General features: G+C 46.0%; 2 non-coding genes across 2 annotated transcripts; one reads left to right on the forward strand and one right to left on the reverse strand.

The window, feature by feature from the left end:
* Positions 1-4,056: 4,056 nt before the first annotated feature.
* Positions 4,057-4,128, forward strand: TRNAP-CGG. Its single transcript has one exon. It is a non-coding gene; the product is annotated as a tRNA-Pro (tRNA).
* A 1,670-nt stretch (positions 4,129-5,798) lies between these two features.
* Positions 5,799-5,870, reverse strand: TRNAP-AGG. Its single transcript has one exon. It is a non-coding gene; the product is annotated as a tRNA-Pro (tRNA).
* Positions 5,871-17,508: the final 11,638 nt, after the last annotated feature.

Raw genomic sequence — 17,508 nt, forward strand, 5'->3', positions numbered from 1 at the left:
TCACAGTCTAGAAGGGGGAGACAGAGAACAAAACAAAACATATTAACAAAATAAAATAAATAGAATAAATATGTCCAAACAAAATAAATAGAGTAATAAATACGTACAAACATATATGCTGTGGGGAGGGGAAGGAGGTAAGGAGGAAGGAGGTAATGATGGCATTTATTAAGCGCTATGTGCAAAGCACTGTTGTAAGCACTTCCAATGCAGGAGAAGGACTGTGTCTGACCTAATTAACTCGTATCTACCTCAGCACTTAGAACAGTGTTTGACACAGTGCTCTGCACATAGTAAGCGCTCAATAAATATGATTGATTGATTGATTGACACCTAGTAATCAACCAATCATATTTATTGAGTGCTTACTGCATGCAGAGCACTGTACTTAAACGCTTGGGTGAGTACAACACAGCAAACAAAGTAATGTAGTAAGTGCTCAATTAAATAAATAATAAAGCCCTTTTAGAAAGGCATTGAAGATGGGGAGAGCTGCAGCTGAGATTGTAAGTAGTGCGTTCTAGTGGTAATAATGTACTTCCCAAGCGCTTATGTACTTCCCAAGCGCTTAGTACAGTGCTCTGCACACAGTAAGCGCTCAGTAAACACGATTGATTGATTGATTGATTAATAATAATATTTGTTAAGCACTTACTATGTGCCAAGCATTGTTCTAAGTACTGGGGTAGATACAAGGTAATCAGGTTGTCCCACATGGGGCTCTCGGTCTTAATCCCCATTTTACAGATGAGGGAACTGAGGCACAGAGAAGTTAAGAGACTTGCCCGGGGACACACAGCAGACAAGTGGCAGAGTTAGGATTAGAACCCATGACTTCCGACTCCCAAGCCCGGGCTCTCTCCACTAAGCCACGTTACTTCTAAAGCGAGGCCACACAGAGCTCCGGCCTGGGAGTTAAAGGCCCTGGCTTCTAATCCCGGTTCCACCACTTGTCTGCTGTGCGACCTTGGGCAAGTAACTTCTCGGAGCCTCAGTTACCTCATCTGTAAAATGGGGATGAAGCCTGTGAGCCCCATGCGGGACAACCTGATCACCGTGTCCCCTCCAGTGCTTAGAGCTTTGCACATAGTAAGCACTTAACAAATGCCATCATCATCATCATCACTTCCCTGTACCTCAGTTCCCTCATCTGCAAAATGGGAATTCAATCCCTGTTCTCCCTCTTATTTAGACACTGCGCCCCATGTGGGGCCTGATTAACTTGTATCTTGGTACTTAGTACTAAGCGCTTAGTACGGTGCTTGACATATAGGAAGCATCTAACACATACAACAATTATTATTATTAGAAGCAGCATGGCTCCATGGAAAGAGCCCGGGCTTGGGAGTCAGAGGTCATGGGTTCTAATCCCATCTCCACCACCTGTCAGCTGGGTGACTTCGGGCAAATCACTTCACTTCTCTGTGCCTCAGTGACCGCATCTGTAAAATGGGGATGACAGCTGTGAGCCCCACGTGGGACAATCTCATCACCTTGTATCCTCCCCAGCGCTTAGAACAGTGTTTTGCACATAGTAAGCGCTAAACAAATGCTATCATTATTATTAGCGAGTGACAGGGGCCACCGTCCCAACATGGAGAAGCAGCATGGCTCAGTGAAAAAGAGCCCGGGCTTTGGAGTCAGGGGTCATGGGTTCAAATTCTGGCTCCACCACTTGTCAGCTGTGTGACATTGGGCATGTCACTTAACTTCTCTGTGCCTCAGTTCTGTAAAATGGGGATGAAGACTGTGAGCCCCCCGTGGGACAACCTGATCACCTTGTAACCTTCCAAGTGCTTAGAACAGTGCTTTGCACATAGTAAGTGCTTAATAAATGCCATCATTATTACTATTATTATTATGTACAACAATTACTATTATTGGAAGCATTGTTGCTCAATGGAAAGAGCACGGGCTTGGGAGTCAGAGGTCATGGGTTCTAATCCCAGCTCCACCACTTGTCAGCTGGGTGACTTCGGGCAAGTCACTTCACTTCTCTGTGCCTCAGTGACCACATCTGTAAAATGGGGATGACGACTGTGAGCCCCACGGGAGACAATCTGATCACCGTGTATCCTCCTTGAACTATGTGCAAAGCACTGTTCTAAGGGCTAAACAAATGCCATCATTATTATTATTATTAGCGAGTGACAGGGGCCACAATCCCAACACGAGGGGAGGAAGTCAGGCCTGGTCCGGAACCAAGCTCAATTTCCAAAGAAAGTCGCAGGCAACAGAACCGTCATTCATTCAATCAATCGTATTTATTGAGCGCTTACTGTGTGCAGAGCACTGTACTAAGCGCTCGGGAAGTACAAGTTGGCAACATCCAGAGACGGTCCCTACCCAACAGTGGGCTCACAGTCTAGAAGGGGGAGACAGACAACAAAACAAAACATAGTAACAAAATAAAATAAATAGAATATGTACAAATAAAATAAAAAAATAGAGTAATAAATACGTACAAACATATATACATATATACAGGTGGTATACTGAGGGCACGCAATGGCGGGTTTGACGTGAGGCGATGGGAGAACGCCATATATGCATACATATATATATACCTGTATACAGCTGTATATACATATACATATATATATATATGCCTGTGTGTATATATATAAGAAATATATAATATTTCTTTATTTTATTTGTACATATTCTATTTATTTTATTATGTTCCTATGTTTTGTGAGCCCACTGTTGGGTAGGGACTGTCTCTATATGTTGCCAACCTGTACTTCCCAAGCGCTTAGTACAGTGCTCTGCACACAGTAAGCGCTCAATAAATACGATTGATTGATTGATTGATTGATTGATTGATTGATTCTCTGTCTCCCCCTTCTAGACTGTGAGTCCACTGTTGGGTAGGGACTTTATATGTTGCCAACCTGTACTTCCCAAGCGCTTAGTACAGTGCTCTGCACACAGTAAGTGCTCAATAAATACGATTGATTGATTGATTGATTCTCTGTCTCCCCCTTCTAGACTGTGAGCCCACTGTTGGGTAGGGACTGTCTCTATATGTTGCCAAAACATAATAATAAAATAAATAGAATAAGTACAAATAAAATAAAACAGAGTAATAAATATGTACAAACATATATACATATATACAGGTGGTATTCTGAGGGCACGCGATGGCGGGTTTGACGTGAGGGGATGGGAGAATGCCATATATGCATACATATATATATTCCTGTATATAGCTGTATATACATATACATATACATATACCTGTGAATATATATATAAGAAATATATAATATTTCTTTATTTTATTTGTACATATTCTATTTATTTTATTTTGTTCCCATATATTGTGAGCCCACTGTTGGGTTGGGGCTGTCTCTATATGTTGCCAACTTGTACTTCCCAAGCGCTTAGTACAGTGCTCTGCACACAGTAAGCGCTCAATAAATACGATTGATGGATTGATTGATTGATTCTCTGTCTCCCCCTTCTAGACTGTGAGCCCACTGTTGGGTAGGGACCGTCTCTATATGTTCCCAACTTGTACTTCCCAAGCGCTTAGTACAGTGCTCTGCACACAGTAAGCGCTCAATAAATACGATTGATTGACTGATTGATTGATTGATTGATTCTCTGTCTCCCCCTTCTAGACTGTGAGCCCACTGTTGGGTAGGGACCGTCGCTATATGTTGCCAACTTGTACTTCCCAAGCGCTTAGTACAGTGCTCTGCACACAGTAAGCGCTCAATAAATACGACTGATTGAATGAAAAAAAAATATATATATATATATATATATATATATACATATGCATATATGGCGTTCTCCCATCGCCTCACGCCAAACCCGCTAGCGCGTGCCCTCACAGAGCCGTGTGCACCCCTACGGGGGGCGCGGCGAAGGGCCGTGTGCAGCCCGTTTGGAGGGCTGGGCGAAGGGCCGTGTGCAGCCTCCGGGGGGGAGGAGGGCCGGGCGCAGCGCGTGGAGGGGGCGTGGCTACAGGGGAGGGCGGGGCCCGAACCAACGAACGGAAGTGAGGCAATACTGAAGTGCGCCGCTGGGCCGCCTCCTACCGGAGGTGGCTCGTTGGTCTAGGGGTATGATTCTCGCTTCGGGTGCGAGAGGTCCCGGGTTCAAATCCCGGACGAGCCCAATTTTTTTTTTCCATTATTTCATTCACTCATTCAATCTTATTTTTTGACCGCTTACTGTGTGCAGACCACTGTATTAAGCGCTTGGGAAGTCCAAGTTGGCAACATCTAGAGACGGCCCCTATCCAACGGCGGGCTCACAGTCTAGAAGGGGGAGACAGACAACAAAACCAAACATATTAACTAAATAAAATAAATAAAACATTAAATAGGTACAAGTAAAATAGTCATAAATTATTTTTAATTTTCTTTCTTTCTTCATTCACTCATTCAATGGTATTTATTGAGCGCTTACTGTGTGCAGAGCACTGGACTAAGCGCTTGGGAAGTACAAGTTGGCAACAATATAGAGACGGTCCCTACCCAACACTGGGCTCACAGTCTAGAAGGAGGAGACAGACAACAAAACAAAACATATTAACAAAATAAAATAAATAGAATAGTAAATAGGTATAAGTAAAATAGTCATAAATTATATTTAATTTTCTTTCCTTCTTCTTCCCCCTCCTTCCCTCTCCCCTCCTCCAGCAAGCTTTATTTTTCCCATCTATCCGACATTCATTCAATCGTATTTATTGAGCGCTTACTGTGTGCAGAGCACTGGACTAAGCGCTTGGGAAGTACAAGTTGGCAACAATATAGAGACGGTCCCTAACCAACGGCGGGCTTACAGTCTAGAAGGGGGAGACCGTCAACGAAACCAAACATATTAACAAAATAAAATAAATAGAATAGTAAATAGATACAAGTAAAATAAATATAGTCATAAATTATTTTTAATTTTCTTTCCTTCATTCATTCATTCAATCGTATTTATTGAGCGCTTACTGTGTGCAGAGCACTGGACTAAGCGCTTGGGAAGTACAAGTTGGCAACAATATAGAGACGGTCCCTACCCAACACTGGGCTCACAGTCTAGAAGGAGGAGATAGACAACAAAACCAAACATATTAACAAAATAAAATAAATAGAATAGTAAATAGGTACACGTAAAATAGAGTCATAAATTATTTTTAATTTTCTTTCCTTCTTCTTACCCCTCCCCTCCTCCAGCAGGCCTTATTTTTCCCATCTACCCGACATCTATTTAGGAGATCCTCCTCTCCCTCCCCAGAACGGGGAGGCTGCAAGGAAGGCCCACACCCATCCCACACAAAAAAAACCTATAAAAAGGACACACACCCCCTCCCCCCAAAAAGGACATAGCCTCCCTTATCTAATAATAATAATGATGGTATTTGTTAAGCGCTTACTACGTGCAAAGCACTGTTCTAAGCGCTTATCTCACACACACATTACCCCCAAACAGCAGGCTTCAAAAAATATAACCTTTCGAGGTTGCAAGCTTTGAACAGCGTTTAGACGTAAAGGCTGCCTTGGTTTGAAAACTCAATGTCATGTTTGTACCTATTTATTACTCTATTTATTGATTTATTTTACTTGTACATATCTATTCTATTTATTTTATTTTGTCAGTATGTTTGGTTTCGTTCTCTCTCTCCCCCTTTTAGACTGTGAGCCCACTGTTGGGTAGGGACTGTTTCTATAAGTTGCCAATTTGTACTTCCCAAGCGCTTAGTACAGTGCTCTGCACATAGTAAGCGCTCAATAAATACGATTGTTGTTGTTGCTCGAGAGAGGAGGAAAAAATTAAATAAAAATAAAACCACAGGGCTCGTCCGGGATTTGAACCCGGGACCTCTCGCACCCTAAGCGAGAATCATACCCCTAGACCAACGAGCCAACGTGGTTGTTACAATTTACTAGCTGAAAATAAGGTTTATAAGATATTTGGCAATGTTGCCTCAAAGCAGCAGGAATATGTTTAAATTGTTATTTTACTTACTGATATTCATGTAGGTCCTTGCCTTGGCTTCTCCCTGTAATACCGTTGAGCCTCTCATTCATGCTTTCTTGATTTAGATGTCTTATTCCGATTTTTGGGAACCTAAGAACGGGAAGAGGAATCTGGTGAAGGAGCCGGGAGGATATTTCTATTTTTCCCTCCCGCTCTCATCATCAATCAATTAATCAATCAATCAATCCATCGTATTTATTGAGCGCTTACTGTGTGCAGAGCACTGTACTAAGCACTTGGGAAGTACAAGTTGGCAACATATAGAGACAGTCGCTACCCAACAGTGGGCTCACAGTCTAAAAGGGGGAGACAGAGAACAAAACCAAACATACTAACAAAATAAAATAAATAGAATAGATATGTACAAGTAAAATAAATAAATAAATAAATAAATAGAGTAATAAATATGTACAAACATATATACATATATACAGGGGGAGACAGAGAACAAAACCAAACATACTAACAAAATAAAATAAATAGAATAGATATGTACAAGTAAAATAAATAAATAAATAGAGTAATAAATATGTACAAACATATATACATATATACGGGGGAGACAGAGAACAAAACCAAACATACTAACAAAATAAAATAAATAGAATAGATATGTACAAGTAAATAAATAAATAGAGGAATAATCAATCAATCGTATTTATTTAGCGCTTACTGTGTGCAGAGCACTGTACTAAGCGCTTGGGAAGTACAAGTTAGCAACATATAGAGACAGTCCCCACCCAACAGTGGGCTCACAGTCTAGAAGGGGGAGACAGAGAACAAAACCAAACATATTAACAAAATAAAATAAATAGAATAGATATATACAAGTAAAATAAATAAATAAATAAATAAATAGAGTAATAAACATGTACAAACATATATACATATATACAGGTACAAAAGAAAATCAAGTTAGTTCAGACTCCTACACCTGAAAGGGACACCAAAATCAGTTAGTCAAACTTGTTGCCTCCAAGAACTGCAAATAAATCTCTTTAAAATAGACAGCTAAATACAGCCCAAAAAGCCAATATAAAACCACGAACAAGGGAATCCAAAGTTGCATCCCTTCCCACATTCTAGGTATTGAGCTCTGTAATTTTACAAGCCTCTTAAGGTCTTCCTGTTACTTAAATTTATTTTCACATCACTTTCCTCCCAAGGTTTTAATCATCATGTCATCAAGTCATCATGTTTATGACAGTGATTTTGGAGGGGTTTTGTTGGGCAGGGAACGTGCCTGCCTTTGCACATTGTATGCACTCAATAAATACCATTGATTGATTTGATCGTTCCAAATTTTTTGACTTCCTCCCTTCTCCATAATAATAATGGCATTTATTAAGCGCTTACTATGTGCAAAGCACTGTTCTAAGTGCTGGGGAGGTTACAAAGTGATCAGGTTGCCCCACTGGGGGCTCACAATTTTCATCCCCATTTTACAGATGAGGGAACTGAGGCCCAGAGAAGTTAAGTGACTTGCCCAAAGTCACACAGCTGACAAATGGCAGAGCCGGGATTTGAACCCATGACCTCTGACTCCAAAGCCCAGGCTCTTTTCCACTGAGCCGCGCTGCTTACTACGTGCCAGGCACTGTGCTAAGTGCTGCCGGCAGAGATTTAATGAAGTCTCAAGTGCCCAATGGTCTTGGCCCATAGTAAGCGCTTAACAAATATCATCATTATTATTCAAATATCTCAGGAGAGTCTAACTCCGGCTTCTAGACTGTGAGCCCGTTGTGAGCAGGGATTGTCTCTACTTGTTGCTGAATTGTACTTGCCAAGCGCTCAGTACAGTGCCCCGCAGACAGTAAGCGCTCAATAAATACGACTGAATGAATAACTCATTTGGTTTCTACTGAACATTTGACCCTCATTAATTCTTTACCATTGAGCTCTCCTCCTCGGTTTTGTCCACTTCTTCACTTATTTTCCCCTATTTGTTTTCCAGTAATAATAATAATATCTTAGGTATCTGGTACACCTTTATGTTTTTACATCATCTCCCCACTGAAGAACAAGCTCCTTGTGGACAGGGAATGTCAACTTTTTCCCATGGTATTTATTAAGTGCTTACTATAATAATAATAACGGTATTTGTTAAGTGCTTACTATGTGCCAGGCATTGTACTAAGCGCTGCGGTGGATGCACACCTATCGAGTTGGGCACAGACCCTGCTCCAACTGGGGTTCACAGTCTTAATCCCCATTTTACAGATGAGGGAACTGAGGCACAGAGAAGTGAAGCGACTTGCCCAAACTAGTGGTGGAGGCGCGATTAGAACCCAGGACCGCGCTCTCTCCAGCAGGCCACGCAGCTTCTCTAGCTGTTTTGCCTGCTTGAAGACAATGCCATAGATGGAGATGTAGAGTGGGTGGCTGAAAAGGTCTTTGTTGGTCCCTCATTGCCAGCCCCACCGGGCACATAATCAATCAATCAATCGTATTTATTGAGCACTTACTGTGTGCAGAGCACTGTATTAAGCGCTTACCAAAGCCATCTCTTGTGCTGTCATTTAGTTGTCCGCCGCACCTGGTTCCATTTCATTTTTACAGCCTTCTTCCACGATCCTTACACCGCTGTCGCTCAAAAAGCAGTGCTGTATTTCGTTTACAGTACACCAAGCAGGCCTACTTGTTTTTTTATGGTATTTGTCATCATCATCAATCGTATTTATTGAGCGCTTACTGTGTGCAGAGCACTGTACTAAGCGCTTGGGAAGTACAAGTTGGCAACATATAGAGACAGTCCCTACCCAATAGTGGGCTCACAGTCTAAAACGGGGAGACCTTGTCAATCACTTATTATGCGACAGGCCCCTTTCTGAGCGCTGGGGTGGACACTAGCTAATCGTGTTGGACACAGTCCCTGTCCCACGTGGGGCTCACAGTCTTAATCCCTATTGCACGGAAGAGGAGGAAACCGAGGCCCAGAGAAATGAAGCGACTCGCACAAACGGCCGCAGAGACAAGTAGCAGAGCTTGGTCCTTTTGACGCACAGGTCTGTGCTCTATCCATTAGGCCACACTGCTTTTCTGCCGGACCTACCGCCCGATTCCCAGCTGGGATGCAGCACCGTCTGGTGTTTTGACTTATTGGGATCCTTAGGACGTTCCTACGGTCCCCCTCGCTTTTCTACAGTACCTACTGCCCGATTCTCAGCTGGGATGCAGCACCGTCTGGTGTTTTGACTTATTGGACCCTTAGGACGTTCCTTCGGTCCCCCTTGCTTTTCTACAGTACCTACCGCCCGATTCTCAGCTGGGATGCAGCACCGTCTGGTGTTTTGACTTATTGGACCCTTAGGACGTTCCTTCGGTCCCCCTCGCTTCTTTTTCCCACCCAATTTCACCTCGCCAGCCAGGAGAGGTTGCTGGGTGCGCTCCGGTCATCGCTTCTCTTCGCAGCGCAGCAGTGTTGAAGTGAGCCCGGCTTCAGGGCCAGAGACCGACCTAGTTACCAGCCCGCACCCTCCGCTCCTCCACCGCTAATCTCCTCACCGTACCTCGTTCTCGCCTGTCCCGCCGTCGACCCCCGGCCCACGTCATCCCCCGGGCCTGGAATGCCCTCCCTCTGCCCCTCCGCCAAGCTAGCTCTCTTCCTCCCTTCAAGGCCCTGCTGAGAGCTCACCTCCTCCAGGAGGCCTTCCCACACTGAGCCCCTTCCTTCCTCTCCCCCTCGTCCCCCTCTCCATCCCCCCATCTTACCTCCTTCCCTTCCCCACAGCACCTGTATATATGTATATATGGTTGTACATATTTATTACTCTATTTATTTTACTTGTACATTTCTATCCTATTTATTTTATTTTGTTGGTATGTTTGGTTCCGTTCTCTGTCTCCCCCTTTTAGACTGTGAGCCCACTGTTGGGTAGGGACTGTCTCTATGTGTTGCCAATTTGTACTTCCCAAGCGCTTAGTACAGTGCTCTGCACATAGTAAGCGCTCAATAAATACGATTGATTGATTGATTGATTACCTGGGATCCCGCCTCGACGCCTGCTGTTGAGTGGAACCCGCGAGTGATGCCGAGGAACAACTCGAGGAGTCGGATGTAGCGTCCGGGAAGGGTCAGCTGGATGGTCAGCTGGGAGGCTCTATGGCTCTGGAGACCTTTACTCTGGTCCGGAGCCCGTCGCCACCCTCTTTCGACTGTCTCTGACAGGATGGCCAGGCGGAAGATGGTTCGGTGACCGTCCCCGCGGGCCCAGGCGGTGGAAGCCACGTCCCTGTGGCTTCTCTCGGCCCCCTCACCTCCTTTTTCCCCCCTACCTCTTAGCACTTGGCAGGGGATGTGTCTGTTGCTTGTTCAACTGTACTTTCCCAAGCGCTCCGTACAGTGCTCTACATACGGTAAGCGCTCAATAAATATAACTGACCATCTCTCCTCCCAGGGACATCTCTTGACTCCGGGCTGGAGAGATTGGCTCTCATTCATTCACTCATTCATTCAATTGTATTTATTGAGCGCTTACTGTGTGCAGAGCACTGTACTAAGCACTTGGGAAGCACAAGTCAGCAACATATAGAGACGGTCCCTACCCAACAACGGGCTTACAGTCTAGAAGGGGGAGACAGGCAACAAAACAAAACATGTAGACAGATGTCAAAATCATCAGAACAAATAGAATTATAGCTAGATGCACATCATTAACAAAATAAATAGAATAGTAAATACGTAAAAGTAAAATAAATAGAGTAATAAATCTGGACAAATATATACAGGTGCAGTCACAGGCAGCTTGAACACTTCTTCCTCCCGTGGACGCCAGGGCTTTCTGTCCATGGTCACACAGCAGACAAGTGGTTGAGCCGGGAATAAAACCTCTTATTATACGCCAAGTCCTGACGGCTCCTGTCAGGAGTCTCCCAGACTCCCAGAGACTCCCAGAGTCTCCCAGAGTCTCCCAGACTCTCCACCTCCTGCCTTTGTTAGTATGTTTGGTTTTGTTCTCCGTCTCCCCCTTTGAGACTGTGAGCCCACTGTTGGGTCGGGACTGTCTCTATATGTTGCCAACTTGTACTTCCCAACCGCTTAGTACAGTGCTCTGCACACAGTAAGCGCTTAATAAATACGATTGATTGATTGACTGATCTTGAGCTGCCCGCTGAGGTGGCTCAAAGCCATTGGCACAGAGTGGGACAGGTGCCCAGTTTGGGCAGGGAGGATGTGTGGGAGCTCAGAGGGCTTCTCTCCATCGTGGCCACCCATCACCCAGTCTCTCTTTAGTACATCACCTCTGACCCTCAGCTTCCTCCCTGCCCCTGGTCCCCCCTCTGCAGCTATAACCAGGAGAGGCAGGGAACATGGGTGGGAAGAGGCAGTGTGAGCGAACTGGGAGAGACGGCAAGTCTGAGAGAGTAGGGAGGAAAATGTGTCGGGAGCGGTATTGGAACTGGGATAGATGCGACCATTCCTGCGACTCCCAGATTCCCCCCGTTCCACCGCATGTCTATTCTATTTATTTATTTTATTTTGTTAGTATGTTTGGTTTTGTTCTCTGTCTCCCCCTTTTAGACTGTGAGCCCACTGTTGGGTAGGGACTGTCTCTATATGTTGCCAACTTGTACTTCCCAAGTGCTTAGTACAGTGCTCTGCACACAGTAAGCGCTCAATAAATACGATTGATGATGATGATGATGATGTCTTTACAAACGTCTCCATCCTGCTCTCCACCTTGTGATGAAGAAGAGGTGAAACTCAGCTTATCTCGGCACCTTGCGTGAAGGTTTAGGGGTTACCCATAGCTCCAGGGTCCAATGCTGGGTCCCCCTCCCCCACCACCTACCGGGCCATCGCCTCCTCCCACAGGGTAACTTTGACCAAGTGGGGCGAGTTGGTGGATGTGTCTCTGAGTACGAGGTGGTACTGTGCCTCAGTCTCCCCCACGTCAGTCCACCCGGGCTGGGGTGATGACAGCCTCAAATTCACATTTGCCCACCTCAACGGTCACCCCTGCAGGCAGGGGCTTCCGGACCAGAATGCTCCAGGCCAACACTTCTGGTCCGGGAAGGGGAATTCCGTGAGGGACCCATTAACGGGAGGTGCCAGAGACCGAATCTCGGCCAGGAGAAGGGAGCTGACCTCGCAGTTCCACCCTCCCCAAACCACCCCCACCCACCCTCTACCAGATCCAGCCACAGCCAGAGCAGTTCAGCTTTTACCTGCCGACCCCAGAGGAAAAAGCTGGTGAGAAGGGGCAGTCTCTAAGAGGAAACCGTTCTCTCTCTTGAGGAGGGGGCTCTAGCCATGTTTCAGTGGACCGCCCGGAAGGGGTGGAGTTAATTCAGCTCGTCAGGATGCTGAAAGCTTCTGATGTTTCGGGAAAGGGAATTCTTGGGCTGTGTTAGTCCCTGGGGGACTTCCAGGCTGGCTAAGCTGGGGTTTGTGGGTGTGTTGGGGACTCAGGGTGCAGTATATGTGCCGCCATGCAGAACTGCATCCCAGAAAAAGGGCAGACTCCGGGGACGTAATGGTGTCTCTCCTCAGAGGGTGGGTAGAACCTAGGAGCCCTGCTGCTTCTGCAACCTGAGAGCAAGGATGGATCTTGCCTACTGACTTCATTGTACTGTACTTTCCCCAGCGCTTAGTCCAGTCCTCTGACACAGCAAGCGCTCAATAGATACCACTGACTGACTGATTGAACGACCAGGAAGGAGCAGACAAGGTCCTCCCATCCACCCCTAAACACCTCATCGGCAATCAGGGGCAGGACCACGGAGAGGATGAGAACCTTTTATTTCCAGGAGGGAGGTTGAGATGGAACCTGGCGCTTTTCCCCGTCTTTGGAAAGTGGCTCCTGATAGCTTCCCTCCGCATCAAGGGGACGGCTGGTTCAGCCGGGACAGAGACTGGGAGGTGAAAGAGACAAGAGCCATGCGTTCCTGGAAGTGACTCCACACCTGGGGGAAAGGAGAGAGCCAGCCTCAGTTTTCCACTCCATCTGCCCAAGCAGATGACCACCAGGGAGGGAGCCGGGAGTTAGAATAATAATAATAATAATGAGGGTATTTGTTAAGCACTTACTATGTGCCAAGCACTGTTATAAGCACTGGGGGAAATATAAGGTAATCAGGTTGTCCCACCTGGGGCTCACAGTCTTCATCCCCATTTTACAGATGAGGTAACTGAGGCACAGAGAAGTTAAGTGACTTGCCCAAGTCGCAGAGCTGATAAGTGGCGGAGTCGGGATTAGAACCCACGACCTCTGACTCCCAAGCCCGGGCTCTTTCCACTGAGCCACGCCGCTTTTCTAGAAAACCTGGGTTCTAATCCCAGCTCTGCCACGGCCCTGCTGTGCAACTTTGTGGAGATCACAACCTCTCTGGGGTTGAGTTCCCTCATGTGGAGCAGCATGGTCCAGTGGGAAGAGCACAGGCTTGGGAGACAGAGGACCTGGGTTCTAATCCCAGTTTGCTATTCACCTGCTGACTTCTCTGTGACCGTTTCCTCATCTGTAAAATAGGGGCTTAATATCTGTCCTCTCAGACTGTGAACTTCATGCAGGACCCAGACTATGCCTGACCCAATTTCTCTGCATCTACCCCAGAGTTTAGTACAGTGCTTGGCACATAGTACACATTTAACAAATACCACAATCTGTAAACTGGGCATAAGGCACCCGTTTTCTCAACCACATCTACAAAATGGTAAAAAGACACTTGCTCTCCCTACCTGTCCCCATGAGGGGCAAGGACTGTGTCCAACCCGATTACCTCATGCTTGGTACTTATTATATATAAGTATATATATATGTTTGTACATATTTATTACTCTATTTATGTATTTATTTTACTTGTACATATCTATTCTATTTATTTTATCTTGTTAGTATGTTTGGTTTTGTTCTCTGTCTCCCCCTTTTAGACTGTGAGCCCACTGTTGGGTAGGGACTGTCTCTATATGTTGCCAACTTGTACTTCCCAAGCGCTTAGTACAGTGCTCTGCACACAGTAAGCGCTCAATAAATACGATTGATTGATTATTACTATTATCAAGTGCAGTCGAGTCATTTCCGATTCAGAACGACTCTATGATTTTCTCGAGTGTCCCGTCTTCTTAGTACAGTGCTCTGCACACAGTAAGCGCTCAATAAATACGATTGATTGATTGATTGATTCTGCCATAATCCGTAACCTAACGGTTCTTCCGTAATCATCGTTATGGTCTCCGTCCATCTAGCTGCCAATCTGCCTCTTCCACATTTTCCCTGGACTTTCCCTACCATTAGCATCTTCTTCGGTCCTTCCTAGTTACGTGTCCAAAATGTGCTAATCTAAGTCATTTGGTCTTCCAAAGACCACTTTGGTTTAATTGGCTCTAAAACCCATTTGCTTGTTTTTCGGGCTTGGTACTTGGTAGGTTCTTAATAAACGCTTTGGTAAGCCCTTAACGCAGTGCTCTGCACACAGCAAACACTCAGAAAGACCACTGACTGATGATACTAATCGGCCTCGGTTTTATTTATTTATTTTACTTGTACATATCTGTTTTATTTTGTTAGTTTGGTTTTGTTCTCTGTCTCCCCCTTTTAGACTGTGAGCCCGCTGTTGGGTAGGGACGGTCTCTATATGTTGCCAATTTGTACTTCCCAAGCGCTTAGTACAGTGCTCTGCACATAGTAAGCGCTCAATAAATACGATTGATGATGATGATAAAATGGGGATTAAGACTGTGAGCCCCACGTGGGACAACCTGATCATCTTGTAACCTCCCCGGCACTTAGAACAGTGCTTTGCACATAGTAAGCGCTTAATAAATGCCATCGTTATTATATTATAAAGGTACCAGAGAGGGAGAAGTGGGGAAAGGTTGCCCTTGGGTGAGGGGAAGGAAGATGGGGCGCCTCCTGAACGGGGCCTCACCTGGGCCAGTTTCTCCGGCTGTCCCGTCCTCTCGGCCCAAACGGCCAGATTCCGGTTCACCTGCTGCATCAGTCTCTCCGCCTCCTCCAAGTCCTACAGGGGGAAAATGAGTCGTCACTGCCCACGGGAAAGCCGGCCCACCCTTCCTCCCCAAGCATGGAAGCAGCGTGGCTCAGTGGAAAAAGCCCGGGCTTGGGAGCCAGAGGTCCTGGGTTCTAATCCCGGCTCCGCCACTTGACAGCTGTGTGACTTTGGGCAAGTCGCTTCACTTCTCTGGGCCTCAGTTACTTCATCTGGTCCCGGCTCTGCCACATGTCTGCTGTGTGACTTTGGGCACGTCACTTAGCTTCTCTGAGCCTCAGTTACCTCATCTGTAAAATGGGGATTAGGACTGTGAACCCCACGTGGGACAACCTGATCGCTTTGTATCCCCCCCAGCGCTCAGAACAGTGCTTTGCACATAGTAAGCGCTGAACAAAATGCCAACATTATTATTATTAAAATGGGGATTAAGACTGTGAGCCCCACGAGGGACAACCTGATCACCCTTGCCAACATTATTATTATTAAAATGGGGATTAAGACCGTGAGCCCCACGAGGGACAACCTGATCACCCTGTATCCCCCCCAGAGCTTAGAACAGTGCTTTGCACATAGTAAGTGCTTAACAGATGCCATCATCACCATCATCTCCTCACCCTGGGCTTCAAGGCTGTCCATCCCCTCGCCCCCTCCTCCCTCACCTCCCTTCTCTCCTTCTCCAGCCCAGCCCACACCCTCCGCTCCTCCGCCACTAATCTCCTCACCGTACCTCGTTCTCGCCTGTCCCGCCATCGACCCCCGGCCCACGTCCTCCCCCGGGCCCGGAATGCCCTCCCTCTGCCCCTCCGCCAAGCTAGCTCTCTTCCTCCCTTCAAGGCCCTGCTGAGAGCTCACCTCCTCCAGGAGGCCTTCCCAAACTGAGCCCCTTCCTTCCTCTCCCCCTCATCCCCCTCTCCGTCCCCCCCATCTTACCTCCTTCCCTTCCCCACAGCGCCTGTATATATGTATATATGTTTGTACATATTTATTACTCTATTTATTTATTTATTTTACTTGTACATATCTATTCTATTTATTTTATTTTGTTAGCATGTTTGGTTTGGTTTTTTTTTTTCTCTGTCTCCCCCTTTTAGACTGTGAGCCCAATGTTGGGTAGGGACTGTCTCTATATGTTGCCAATTTGTACTTCCCAAGGGCTTAGTACAGTGCTCTGCACATAGTAAGCGCTCAATAAATATGATTGATTGATCATCAGAGACCCCAGACGGCAGGAGCACCTCAAAGGGTGCCCATCAGCACCTCTGCAGCAAACAGAAAGGACTCACCATCGGCTTGAAAGCAGTTAATCCCCTTACCCTCTACCTCACTTCACTCCTCTAATGCCAACCTCCTAACTGCCCCTCCATCTCGTCTCTCTCGCTGCCAACCTCTCACCCATGTCCTGCCTCTGGCCTGGGACGCCCTCCCTCCTCATATTGGACAAACCACCACTCTGCTCCTCCCTTCAAAGCCTTATTGAAAGCACATCTCCTCCAGGAGGCCTTCCCTGACTAAGCCCTCTTTTCCTTTTCTTCCACTCCCTTTTGCGTCGCCCTGGCTTGCTCCCATTATCCATCCCCTTGTTGGGTAGGGACTGTCTCTATCTATTGCCGAATTGTACTTTCCAAGCGCTTAGTACAGTGCTCTGCACACAGTAGGCACTCAGTAAATCATCATCACCATCAATCGTATTGAGTGCTTACTGTGTGCAGAGCACTGTACTAAGCGCTTGGGAAGTACAAGTTGGCAACATATAGAGACAGTCCCTACCCAGCAGTGGGCTCAGTCTAAAAAGGGGAGACAGAGAACAAAACCAAATATACGGACAAAATAAAATAAATAGAATAGATATGTACAAGTAAAATAAATAGAGTAATAGCATTGAATGAATGAATCCCCCTTCCCCAGCCCCACAAAACATCTACCCATATCTGTCATTTATTTATTTCTACTGCCTGTCTCCCCCTCTAGACTATAAGTTCATAATAATAATGATGATGGTGTTTGTTAAGTGCTTACTATGTACTATTCTAAGCGCTTTGTGGGGGGGGGGGAGGGTACAGTATGGCTCAGTGGAAAGAGCACGGGTTTTGGAGCCAGAGGTCAGGGGTTCAAATCCCAGCTCCGCCAATTGTCAGCTGTGTGACTTTGGGCAAGTTGCTTCACTTCTCTGTGCCTCAGTTACCTCATCTGTCAAATGGGGATTAAGACTGTGAGCCCCACGTGGGACAACCTGATTGCCTTGTATCCCCCCCAGCGCTTAGAACAAAGCTTTGCCCATAGTAAGCACTTAACAAATACCATTATTATTATTATTGAAGTAGCATGGCTCAGTGGAAAGAGCATGGGCTTTGGAGTCAGAGGTCATGGGTTCAAATCCCAGCTCCACCACTTATCAGCTGTGTGACTTTGGGCAAGTCACTTAACTTCTCTGGGCCTCAGTGACCTCATCTGTAAAATGGGAATGAAGACTGTGAGCCCCCCTTGGGACAACCTGATCACCTTGTTAACTTCCCCAGCGCTTAAAACAGTGCTTTGCACATAGTAATAATAATAATAATAATGGCATTTGTT

The sequence above is a fragment of the Tachyglossus aculeatus genome, chromosome 16 (assembly GCF_015852505.1).
Source record: "Tachyglossus aculeatus isolate mTacAcu1 chromosome 16, mTacAcu1.pri, whole genome shotgun sequence".
In the NCBI taxonomy this organism is placed as follows: Eukaryota; Metazoa; Chordata; class Mammalia; order Monotremata; family Tachyglossidae; genus Tachyglossus; species Tachyglossus aculeatus.